Source organism: Somniosus microcephalus, chromosome 24 (genome assembly GCF_052327205.1).
Source record: "Somniosus microcephalus isolate GS21.2 chromosome 24, FLI_Smic_1.0, whole genome shotgun sequence".
In the NCBI taxonomy this organism is placed as follows: Eukaryota; Metazoa; Chordata; class Chondrichthyes; order Squaliformes; family Somniosidae; genus Somniosus; species Somniosus microcephalus.
Window position 1 is genome coordinate 8703961 of NC_141010.1, and position 11269 is coordinate 8715229.

General features: G+C 48.4%; 1 long non-coding RNA gene across 1 annotated transcript; it reads right to left on the minus strand.

Annotated features, from left to right (window-relative positions):
- Positions 1-1075: 1075 nt before the first annotated feature.
- LOC147101026 (uncharacterized) lies at positions 1076-6165 on the minus strand. Its single transcript, XR_015073438.1, has 3 exons — positions 6082-6165; positions 5027-5071; positions 1076-1454 (listed from the first exon to the last, which is right to left on the minus strand). It is a non-coding gene; the product is annotated as an uncharacterized LOC147101026 (long non-coding RNA).
- Positions 6166-11269: the final 5104 nt, after the last annotated feature.

The window sequence follows — 11269 nt, forward strand, 5'->3', positions numbered from 1 at the left end:
ATGCTGGAAACACTCAGCAGGTCAGGCAGCATCTGTGGAGGGAGAAGCAGAGTTAACGTTTCAGGCCGATGACCTTCGTCAGAACTGGAAAAAGTTAGAGATTAAATGACAAAAGGGATGATGGCGCAATGTGAAAGGAGATGGCAATGGGACACGTAAAGAAAGAAAAGATGGGTCTAGAGCTGTAAATCATAGAATCATAGAAATTTACAGCACAGAAGGAGGCCATTTGGCCTATCCTGTCCGTGCTGCCCGACAAAGAACTATCCAGCCTAATCCCACTTTCCAGCACTGTATCCCTGTAGTTTACGGCACTTCAAGGGCACATCCAAGTGCTTTTTAAATGTGATGAGGGTTTCTGCCTCTACCACCCTTTCAGGCAGTGAGTTTCAGACCCCACCACCCTCTGGGTGAAAAAAGTTCTCCTCAAATCCTCTCTAAAGCTCCGACCAATTACTTTAAATCTGTGCCCCCTGGTTATTGACCCTTCTGTTAAGGGAAATAGGTCTTTCCTATCCACCCTATCTAGGCCCCTCATAATTTTATACACCTCAATAAGGTCTCCCCTCAGCCTCCTCTGTTCCAAAGTAAACAACTCCAGCCTATCTATAAGAATATATAGAATATAAGAAATAGGAGCAGGAGTCGGCCATACGGCCCCTCGAGCCTGCTCCGCCATGCAATAAGATCATGGCTGATCATCGACCTCAACTCCACTTTCCTGCCCGATCTCCATATCCCTCGATTCCCCTAGAGTCCAAAAATCTATCGATCTCAGCCTTGAATATACTCAACGACTGAGCATCCACAGCCCTCTGGGGTAGAGAATTCCAAAGATTCACAACCCTCCTGATGAAGAAATTCCTCCTCATCTCAGTCTTAAATGGCCGACCCCTTATCCTGAGACTGTGACCCCTGGTTCTAGTCTCACCAGCCAGGAGAAACAACCTCTCAGCATCTACCCTGTCAATCCTCCTCAGAATCTTGTATGTTTCAATGAGATCACCTCTCATTCTTCTAAACTCCAGAGAGTATCGGCCCAATCTACTCAATCTCTCCTCAGGACAACCCTCTCATCCCAGGAATCAATCTAATCCTGTCCTCAATGCATGTCTATAAACAAGCTTTTCCAGCAGAATTTACTGACTACTATCAGCATATAATAATCAACTTTATTGTCATTGTTAGTGCACAAGTGCAGTACAACGAAATGTAAGCTTGTGGCTCCCGAGAGTGTACATTTTGATTAAGACATTTAACATACATTTGGCTTGTAACATAAACATAAACATAATAAAGTGCATTGACAGATGTGCAGGCTTTAGAGTTTATTAGCAGAGTTCAGTAGGATGACAGCCCTGGGCAAGAAGCTGTTCCTAAATCCATTGGAAACTCTGGATGATTTCACCTCCTCCTCTTTCTACTTGATGTTTCCATTTGTGAGTCATCCAAAACTAGGGGCCATAAATATAAGATAGTCATAAATAAATCCAATAACGATTCAGGAGAAACTTCTTTACCCAGCGAGTAGTTAGAATGTGGAAGTTGCTATCACATAGAGTAGTTGAGAGACGAATAGCAGAGATGCATTTAAGCCGAAGCTAGATAAGTACATGAGGGGGAAAGGAATAGAAAGGTATGCAGATTGGGTTCGGTGAAGAAGGGTGGGAGGAGGCTTGAGTGGCGCACAAACACCAGCACGGACCAGTTGAGCCAAATGGCCTGTTTCTGTGCTGTAAATTCGATGTAATTTAATTCTACAGTGAGTACACAGTCTAATGCGAGCTTACTCAGCACTGACCAATCTTCTCTTCAACCTACAATGAAAGCTCTGGATTCAGGAGAATGACAAAGTCCCCTGATGTTCATGACGGTCAGCAGTTATATATACCACAACATTTGTTGATGACACTAAGGTTTGGCCAGGTGACAAGTGTAAGGGTCACGGATCAAGTAACAAATGTGTTGAGGGTTGGCAATAAATTGGTGCTGCACATTTGAAAAGGAAACATGAGACATCCATGAGCAAAAGTGGAAAAGGTTTTGACAATTCAAAAAAACTTTTCAATATGAAATTCATCAGTGAAGCTAGTCAAGAACTGGTATTCAACTCAACATTTCATTATAAGTCAGAGGAAACTATCCTAACATTGTATAGGTCATTGGTGACGTCCTCTTCAAAAATTTGGAAAGCCCAACTCGTGGCCCTGCAAATCACTTAACTAATTGTAAAAATAACTGCTGAAGAAAGCAGCCCACAACCACCTTCTCAGGCAAACTAGGCTGGGCAATAAAGGCAGCCGATATCCAGAGACCAGAGACAAAAACAATGTAGTGTATGTGCTAACGGGCCATTTAACAGAACTAGAGGACACCGGTTCAGAAATAACAGGCCTCAAGTGACACTAGAGGGGTGAAATTCCACTGTAACTTTGGCGGAAGAGTTGCAGAAACACAAGCAAAGAGGCATAAACACCATTTACACCTGGGGATTCAGCAGCTCTTCTGTCTAATTTACGGCGGGCCAGCGAGAGAACTCCCACACAAATTCACATCAGAGGTATCCGTGAGGTGCAGTATTACCATAGGAATGCTTAATGCATTTCAATAGAATCCTTTGGTTTGAATAGAGGTAAACACCCAACAAAAATAAATTGCATTAAAATTGTGGACAAAGGAATTTTACAACTCATAAGGGCGCCAATGTGATTTCGTTCCATATAATATTTATTTCCCCAGAGAGAATTGCATACATGGAACAGAATCTCAAGAAAAAGCAGTTAATGCCTTCAAAAGAGACCTGGATAAATATCTGGGCAGGAATCTGATTGAAAGTGGCTGGCCAGGTTTAAAAAATAGTTAATAAAAAGGCATTATGCAGTCACTGTTATTGGGTTAGTGGTTACCAGACTTATACCTTCCTAAAAGAGGATGCTTTCTTTGTGGACTCAATTTGAACACAGGTACCAAAGTGGGAGAAAAAAGGTAATGATCAAGTGACCCGAAGCTTTGGTTTTAAAAACCTGTAGATTATATGGGCCTGATTTTCCTCTGTTATCCTGCGTCAAATTGGGCAGAAGAGGCAGCCGGGAATATAAAGGGGCAAAAGAGAAGAGGAAATGTGTTGCGGTCTCAGCCGACACTAAGCCCTTAGTAGATGAGGAAATGGGGAGTAGAAATGGAGGGAGAAGGATGTCTACTAAGTCCTCTCCCTCCATTTGTAAATTGATATTGTGCTGGTCCAGATCCAGCGAGCAGCATCAGAACAGCCATTTGGGGCGGGCACAATGAGGTTCAGGTCTCGAAATGGCTCTGGCCTCTTTTGCTCCTGGTACAGGCGGGTGAGTGATCCTGGTACATTTGGCCACCCAAGTGTTAAAATCTACTCCTTTAGGGGATATTTTCAGGTTGCCCCTGGGCGGAAACTCGGGAGGGGAGGTGCTCAGCGGTAGATTCTTGGGGGAGATAGTCGGCCACACTGCCGGCAGGAACGTGGTGGTATGTCACCCCATTTCTGCCCAGTGGGGGGCCCGAAAGTTCCCCCAGTAGAAAAGGAAACTCAACACATTTTCTCAATAGAATTTAAATAATTTTTATTATTTTGTAAGTTTTATCATTGCCTCTTTTTACATGGTTCTGATTCAGGACTATTCTGGTGGCTTTCTTTCAGCTCCACTTTAGGTCCAGTGTGTGGCTATAATTGAGGCCTGCTCTCCTCTGACTCCACTTCATTTGTTCTGCTTTATTCCACTCCATTTTGGGCCCTCATCCTACGCTCCACTTCAGGCATGCAACACCTGGCTGTGCCTTGGCTCCAGTTCAGGGCTGCTCATCTGGCTTATGCCCTGGCTCTGCTTAATCCCTTTGCTTCGTTTCAGGCCCCCATCTTAGCTGCACTTCTCGGGCATGCTTTAGTCCTGGCACCACCTCAGCTGTCTCCCTGTTCAAACTCAACTGCCCACCTCCTTGGCCCTGCTTTAGGCTATACTACAGAAGAGAAACAGGGTCTGCAGTTGAGTATGTTTTTATACGGTTGCACACAACCACCACATTAGTGACATTTAAATAACCGCATTTAACGTCCATAACAACACCTAATAAGGGATGATGAGGGTCAAATGCAGCAAAATGTAAGTTACACATGCACATCAATACCATAAAAGGGCAAAAATGTAAGCAAATGCACACTGTGTACATCAATATGGGCAGAAACACAATATAAGGGCATATGTTAACATGTTAAGCACTTGTACACATCACAATGGGTGTCATGCACATGTACGCATCACAATGGGTGTCATGGGGAAAATTACAACCCGAGCACGATATAAAATGCCAACATTTCTCAAGTGGTGGCAGTAGTCAGAAAGAAGCCAAAGTACCACTATGGCAAGAAGCCAATCTAGGAGAAGTTATGGAAGAGGCAGAAGACGTGGTGGAAGAAGAAGAAGGAGAAGGAGGAGGAGGAGGCGTCATGGACGCCAAGGGGGAAGAGGCCGTTAAATCTCCTTCAGACGTTGCAAAATGGAAAATAAGCCACATTTGGACCAACTGAATATTAGAGTCAACTACTGCATGAAACATCCTGCTATCTCCTTACGATTAGCAGACTGACTGCCCTGCATGTTTTGAAGACTTCATTATCTTCTGTTGATTTGTTGACAATGAATAAAAGCATCAGCAATGATGCTGGAAAAAAATATGTGTATGCCTTGACATTCTTATAGATATAATCATTAAGAGCAAAAACTTTGGCTGATCTTGAGTGCTTTTTTTTTTACTGATACTGAACTGTTTGGTTTAAAATGTAAGAACTTTTGCTGTAATCATGTATGTTCTCCTTTTCCTATCAGCTGCACTTGTAGTCCAGTCAGACTCTGGGTAAAACAAGCTATTCCATAAACTTTGCCATCTGTGCTCAAATGAAAACCATGAACAACAATAATGAAACAGGTTGAATATGATAGCTTCATGCTGAGTTCATTTTGAGAGAAACCATGATTTCATTCAACATTCATTGGCTCACCTCGGGTCCTTTGGGTCCCGCCAAGCCCGACGTACCAGGCTGCCCCTACAAACACCAGATAACATCAAAGTAAACACCAGCTCATCAAAACAAATACCATGCTGTGCTTCAATAATACTTTGAATTAAGGTAAACCCATGTTAATGAAAAGGGCATTGAAGAAAAAGTCCAATTTTGTTCACATAATGGGGGAAAAATTGAAGATGTTATCAGAGTAGTGCTAGTCATTGATATGAATGCAACAGCCAACTTTATATTTCTCTCTCCATATATATGTAACATGTAAATAATTGTTATTCATATCAATGACTATGTATATGTGTGTATATATATATACTAGCTGGGGAGCCCCGCGTTGCGAGGGCAATTTTGGGGCGCGAGGGCAATTTTGGGGCGTTTGGTCTCCCTGCCCCTGTGTGTCCCCCCTCTCCCTGTCATGTCCTCTCCCTGTCCTATCCCTCCCTCCCCTCTCTCCTCTCCCTCCCCTCCCCTCTCTCCCCTCCCCTCCCTGTCTCCCTCTCCCCCCCCTCCCCTCCCCCACTCCCCTCTGTCCCTCTCTCCGGCCCCTCCCCCTGCCTAGCGCCTGAGGTCCGGTGCCGTTGCTGAGGTCCCCCGCGTATCGCGCGGCTGATGGACGGCCGCTGCGGGCGGGCGGGCAGCGCATGCGCGGTGAGTGCGGGCGGCGCATGCGCGGTGAGTGCGGGCGGCGCATGCGCGGTCAGTGCGAGCGGCCCGCGGGAGCCGGCAAGGCCGTTAGCGAGCGGGAAACTTCGGGCGGCGCGCCCGCGCTCCGTCCGCGACACCTGAGAGGGGGAAGTAGAGAGAGACAGAGAGGGAAGAGGAGAAGGAGAGAGAGGGAAGAGGAGAGAGGGAAGAGGAGAAGGAGAGAGAGAGAGGGAAGAAAGAGAGAGAGAGAGAGAGAGAAATTTTTTCAGCTTCAGGCCCCGAGTCCCCCCTGCGCGAGGGTGAGGAGGAGGGGGGGGGGGTTGCTAAACACAATATAAAACTCAAATAAATTGTTAATTAATTGCCTAACACATAATTGAAATATTTACCTTAGTTCCCTAACACACAGAAAGTGTGGGGGAAAAAATCGTGGAAAATCAAGATGGCAGCCACTCACCTCGGTTCAGAAGGATAAGGCCCGCCCACACATGCACCGATTGGTCGACCGGTCAGGTCACCGAAGCGTAGGATTGGTCAATCGTCGAGTCACTGGACACTCAACTGTAGGAAGACCTCGACGTCACACGGTCGCTAATGAGATGCTAATGAGCGGAACGCTGAACGTTTTTGGGATACCGCGGGTGGGATTTTTGTCCGGCCGAAACGTAAATACGCCGATGACCGGTCCGGAATCGCAAGCTTTCTTTTGAGGCGACGCGCGCGTCGGTACGCTCTGTAACTTCCAAACGTATAGAGACCAGGCGGACAGACAGACAGACAGAAGAGCCGCTTTATATATATAGATACTAGCTGGGGAGCCCCGCGTTGCGAGGGCATTGGGGCGCGAGGGCAATTTTGGGGCGCGAGGGCAATTTTGGGGCGCTTGGTCTCCCTGCCCCTGTGTGTCCCCCCTCTCCCTGTCATGTCCTCTCCCTGTCCTATCCCTCCCTCCCCTCCTCTCCCTCCCTCCCCCCCTCCCTCGTCTCCCTCCCTCCCCTCCCATCTCCCTCCCTCCCTCCCCTCCCCTGTCTCCCTCCCCTGTCTCCCTCCCTCCCTCCCCTCCCCTGTCTCCCTCCCTCCCCTGTCTCCGTCTCCCTCCCTCCCCCCACCCCCACACCTACCCTCCCCCTCCCCCCCGCTCCCCTCTGTCCCTCTCTCCGGCCCCTCCCCCTGCCTAGCGCCTGAGGTCCGGTTCTGAGGCCGGGACGGACCGGAGCTGAGGTCCCCCGCGTATGGCGCGGCTGATGGACGGCCGCTGCGGGCAGGCGGCGCATGCGCGGTCAGTGCGGGCGGCGCGAGCCCCCCGTGATTTCCCGAGGCCCCCCCCGCGATTTCCCGAGGCTCTCCCCCCCGCGATTTCCCGAGGCTCTCCCTCCCCCGCGATTTCCCGAGGCTCTCCCCCTCCGCGATTTCCCGAGGCTCTCCCCCCCCCGCGATTTCCCGAGGCTCTCCGCCCCCCCGCGATTTCCCGAGGCTCTCCCCCCCCCGCGATTTCCCGAGGCTCTCCCCCCCCCCTATTAAATTGTTATTTAATTCCCTAACACATCATTAAAATATTTACCTTAGTTCCCTAACACACAGAAAGTGTGGGGGAAAAAATTGTGAAAAATCAAGATGGCGGCCACTCACCTCGGTTCAGAAGGATAAGGCCCGCCCACACCGATTGGTCAACCGGTGAGGTCACCGAAGCGTAGGATTGGTCAATCGTCGAGTCACTCGACACTCAACTGTAGGAAGGAACCCGCCGTCCGATTGGTGGACCTCGACGTCACACGGTCGCTAATGAGATGCTAATGAGCGGAACGCTGAACGTTTTGGGGATACTGCGGGCGGGATTTTTGTCCGGCCAAAACGTAAATACGCCTATGACCGGTCCGGAATCGCAAGCTTTCTTTTGAGGCGATGCGCGCGTCGGTACGCTCTGTAACTTTCAAACGTATAGAGAACGGACAGACATCAGGACAGACAGAAGAGCCGCTTTATATATATAGATATACATATAATCCTAAATAGATATTCTTATTTCTTTAGGTCACTCATGTCACACACACAATTTTCCCCAAACTGCCTGAGAGAGCAGGAGGATGACATGTTTGTATGCCTCTGTTTATTCTGCTCTAAAGTTGGCCACAACAGCAGCATGTATCAATCCACCATCTGATTACCCCTTGCCAAAAGGCATTCTCTCTTCTGCTTGACACTTCACTTCCTTCTCTCCCCTCCTCCCCGAACAAAACTCTAATCTTTCCTCATCGCTAATATTCCCCAGCCCAGGCAACATCCTCGTAAATCTTCTCTGTACCCTCTCTAGTGCAATCACATCCTTCCTGTAATGTGGTGACCAGAACTGCACGCAGTATTCTAGCTGCGGCCTAACTAGTGTTTTATACAGTTCAAGCATAACCTCCCTGCTCTTATATTCTATGCCTCGGCTACTAAAGGCAATTCTCCCGTATGCCTTCTTAACCACCTTATCTACCTGTCCTGCTACCTTCAGGGATCTGTGGACATACACTCCAAGGTCCCTCTGATCTTCTGCATTTCTCAGTGTCCTACCATTTACAGTGTATTCCCTTGCCTTGTTAGCCCCCCTCAAATGCATTACCTCACACTTCTCCGGAACTTGCCATTTTAATTCTCCGCCCCACTCCCACTCTGACCTCTCTGTCCTCGGCCTCCTACACTGTTCTAATGAAGCTCGAGGAACAACACCTCATCTTTCAATTCGGCACTTTGCGGCCCTCCGGGCTCAACATCGAGTTCAACAATTTCAGATCATAACCTCTGCTCCCATTCAGACAGCAGTTGTTGATGATCCTGCTCCTCCCATTTACACCTTCTCTAGATCCATCTTTGTTTCTTTACTTGTCCCATTACCATCTCCTTTTGTCTTGCACCATCCTCCCTTTTGTCAGTTAATCTCTCCTGCCTTTCATCCTATCACAGGCCTTCCCTTTTGTTCTTTCCCTCCCCCCCTTTCCCTGCCCCTGCCCCTGCTTAAAACCAGTGACATCTCTAACTTTTTCCAGTTCTTTCTCCACAGATGCTGCCTGACCTGCTGAGTGTTTCCAGCATTTTTCTGCTTTTCACTCAGATTTGCAGCTTCCGCAGTGTTTTGCTTTTTCATTCATTTATTGATTGGGGTAGAAGTAGATTTCAGGAAATTCATTTCGATATTATTTGCTTCAGGGAAAGCCCAGAGAGTGGGAGAGCTAAATGAACACAAGGCAGGAAGGTGAAAGTCCAGTTCTAGTGCAAGAACCACAACCAGGTGACTCCAGTAAGTGTCCACTCTAGAAACCGAATGATTCCAGTAAGTGCTCAATCTAGAAACGATGTGGGAGGGAAGCACAGTTGCCGGAACGTGGCCTCCCTGCACAAGATTCTGGTACTGACAGCGATGCGGTTTGGGGCTAAAGATGCCACTTCCTCTTTCTGTTAACAGTTACTATGGCAACAATAAAAGATCAAGATTTGACAGGTGTTGATTTGCAGAGCAAGGTGGCTTCTGTGATCAGTGAAGGTCACTTCAGTCAGATCGACAAATAACCAGAATGGAACTAAAAGCACAGGGTCCCACTGGAATCTCTACCAAACAATTGGTTATTATGTCCAGCTTTTTAAAAATTTGTTCCTGGGATGTGAGCATCACTGGCAAGGCCGGCATTTATTGCCCATCCCTAATTGCCCTCAAGAAGGTGGTGGTGAGCCGCTGCCTTGAACCGCTGCAGTCCGTGTGGTGAAGGTGCTCCCACAGTGCTGTTGTGGAGGGAGTGCCAGGATTTTGACCCAGCGACGATGAAGGAACGGCCGATATATTCCCAAGTCAGGATGGTGTGTGACCTGGAGGGGAACTTGGAGGTGGTGGTGTTCCCATGCGCCTGCTGCCCTTGTCCTTCTAGGTGGAAGAGGTCGTGGGTTTGGGAGATGCTGCCGAAGAAGCCTTGGCGAGTTGCTGCAGTGCATCTTGTAGATGGTACACACTGCAGCCATGGTCTATGTTGGGAATTCGCGTGCCGGAAGCTGGAACTCCGAGGCTCACCCAAATTTGGACCTTGAGCCTCATCAGCATATTGCCGGCAGGCTGTGGACGCTGGTTTGGGTGACCAGAGGCAGCTTGGCGGTTCTACAAGGACAATGTTTGGTCGATTACCTTGCCGGCAGCAGCAGTCAGGTTGGTCCTAGGGTCGAGCGGGGGGAGGGGAGGGGGAGAAAGTGCAGGGTGGGGGGGGTGGTAGAACGGGACAGGGGGGTGAGCTAATCGTGGGCCGGCAGTGGCTTTCAGGCTGGCAGTGGCTGTGGCAAAGAAAGAACTTGTATTTCTATAGCGCCTTTCACGACCTCAGGACGACCCAAAGCACTTTACAGCCAATGAAGTACTTTTTGAAGTGCAGTCACTGTTGTAATGTGGGAAACACGGCAGCCAATTTGCGCACAGCAAGCTCCCACAAGCAGCAATGTGATAATAACTGGATCATCTGTTTTTGTGATGTTGATTGAGGGATAAATGTTGGTCAGTACACCGGGAATAACTCCCCTGCTCTTTAAATAGTGCCTTGGGATATTTTACATCCACCCAAGCAGGCTTAACATGGGGTTGGGAGGGACAATCCTGCTTCCCCCCCCCCCACCCCCACTGCCGGATCCACATATAGGTAAGTGTTACAAAACTTACCTTAAAGCTGTTTGTAGAACCAAAATACCGAGCAGTGCAATGCCCGAATTCTGCTCCAGTCAGTGCCAACCAATTTCATTGACGGGCCCTTCAACAGGCGTTGGGCCCTCATTAACATCCCTGATTTTCATCGCGCCACCATTGCCGGCTGTGCTTCAGCTGCCCAGGCCCAAAACTCTGGAACTTCCTCCCTAAACCTCTCCGCCTCTGTCTTCTCTTTTAAGATGCTCCTTAAAACCTGCCTTTGACCAAAGCTTTTGATCACCTCCCCTAATAAGACCTTATACGGCTCGGTGTCAAATTTTGTCTGATAATCGCTCCTGTGAAACACCTTGGGACATTTTACTACATTAAAGGTGCTATATAAATGCAAGCTGTTGTTTTGCTGCTGCAGGACTGAGCATTTCATGAGCAGCGGTTTCCTGTCCAGAGGGCAGGAGAGGTAAAAGGTGGAACTTAAATGCTTACTCCCACTTGCCCTCAACTCGTACTTACCAACTCGTAATCACCGACGGCAACAAAAACATGATCCTGGCCAAGCGGCAATGCAGAGGTGGAGACCGCCTCCCCCAACGAGAAGAGAGCGTAAGTCAAAATGGCAGATTCAAGTTGCAGAAACAAAACTGAAACGTGAGGATGAGGGACTTCAGTTATGTGGATAGACTGGAGAAGCTGGGGTTGAGAGGAGATTTGATAGAGGTGTTCAAAATCATGAGGGGTCTGGACAGAGTAGATAGAGAGAAACTGTTCCCATTGGCGGAAGGGTGGAGAATCAGAGGACACAGATTTAAGGTGATTGGCAGAAGAACCAAAGACGACATCAGGAAAACTCTTTTACGCTGCGAGTGGTTAGGATCTGGAATGCACTGCCTGAGAGGGCGGTGGAGGCAGATTAGATCACA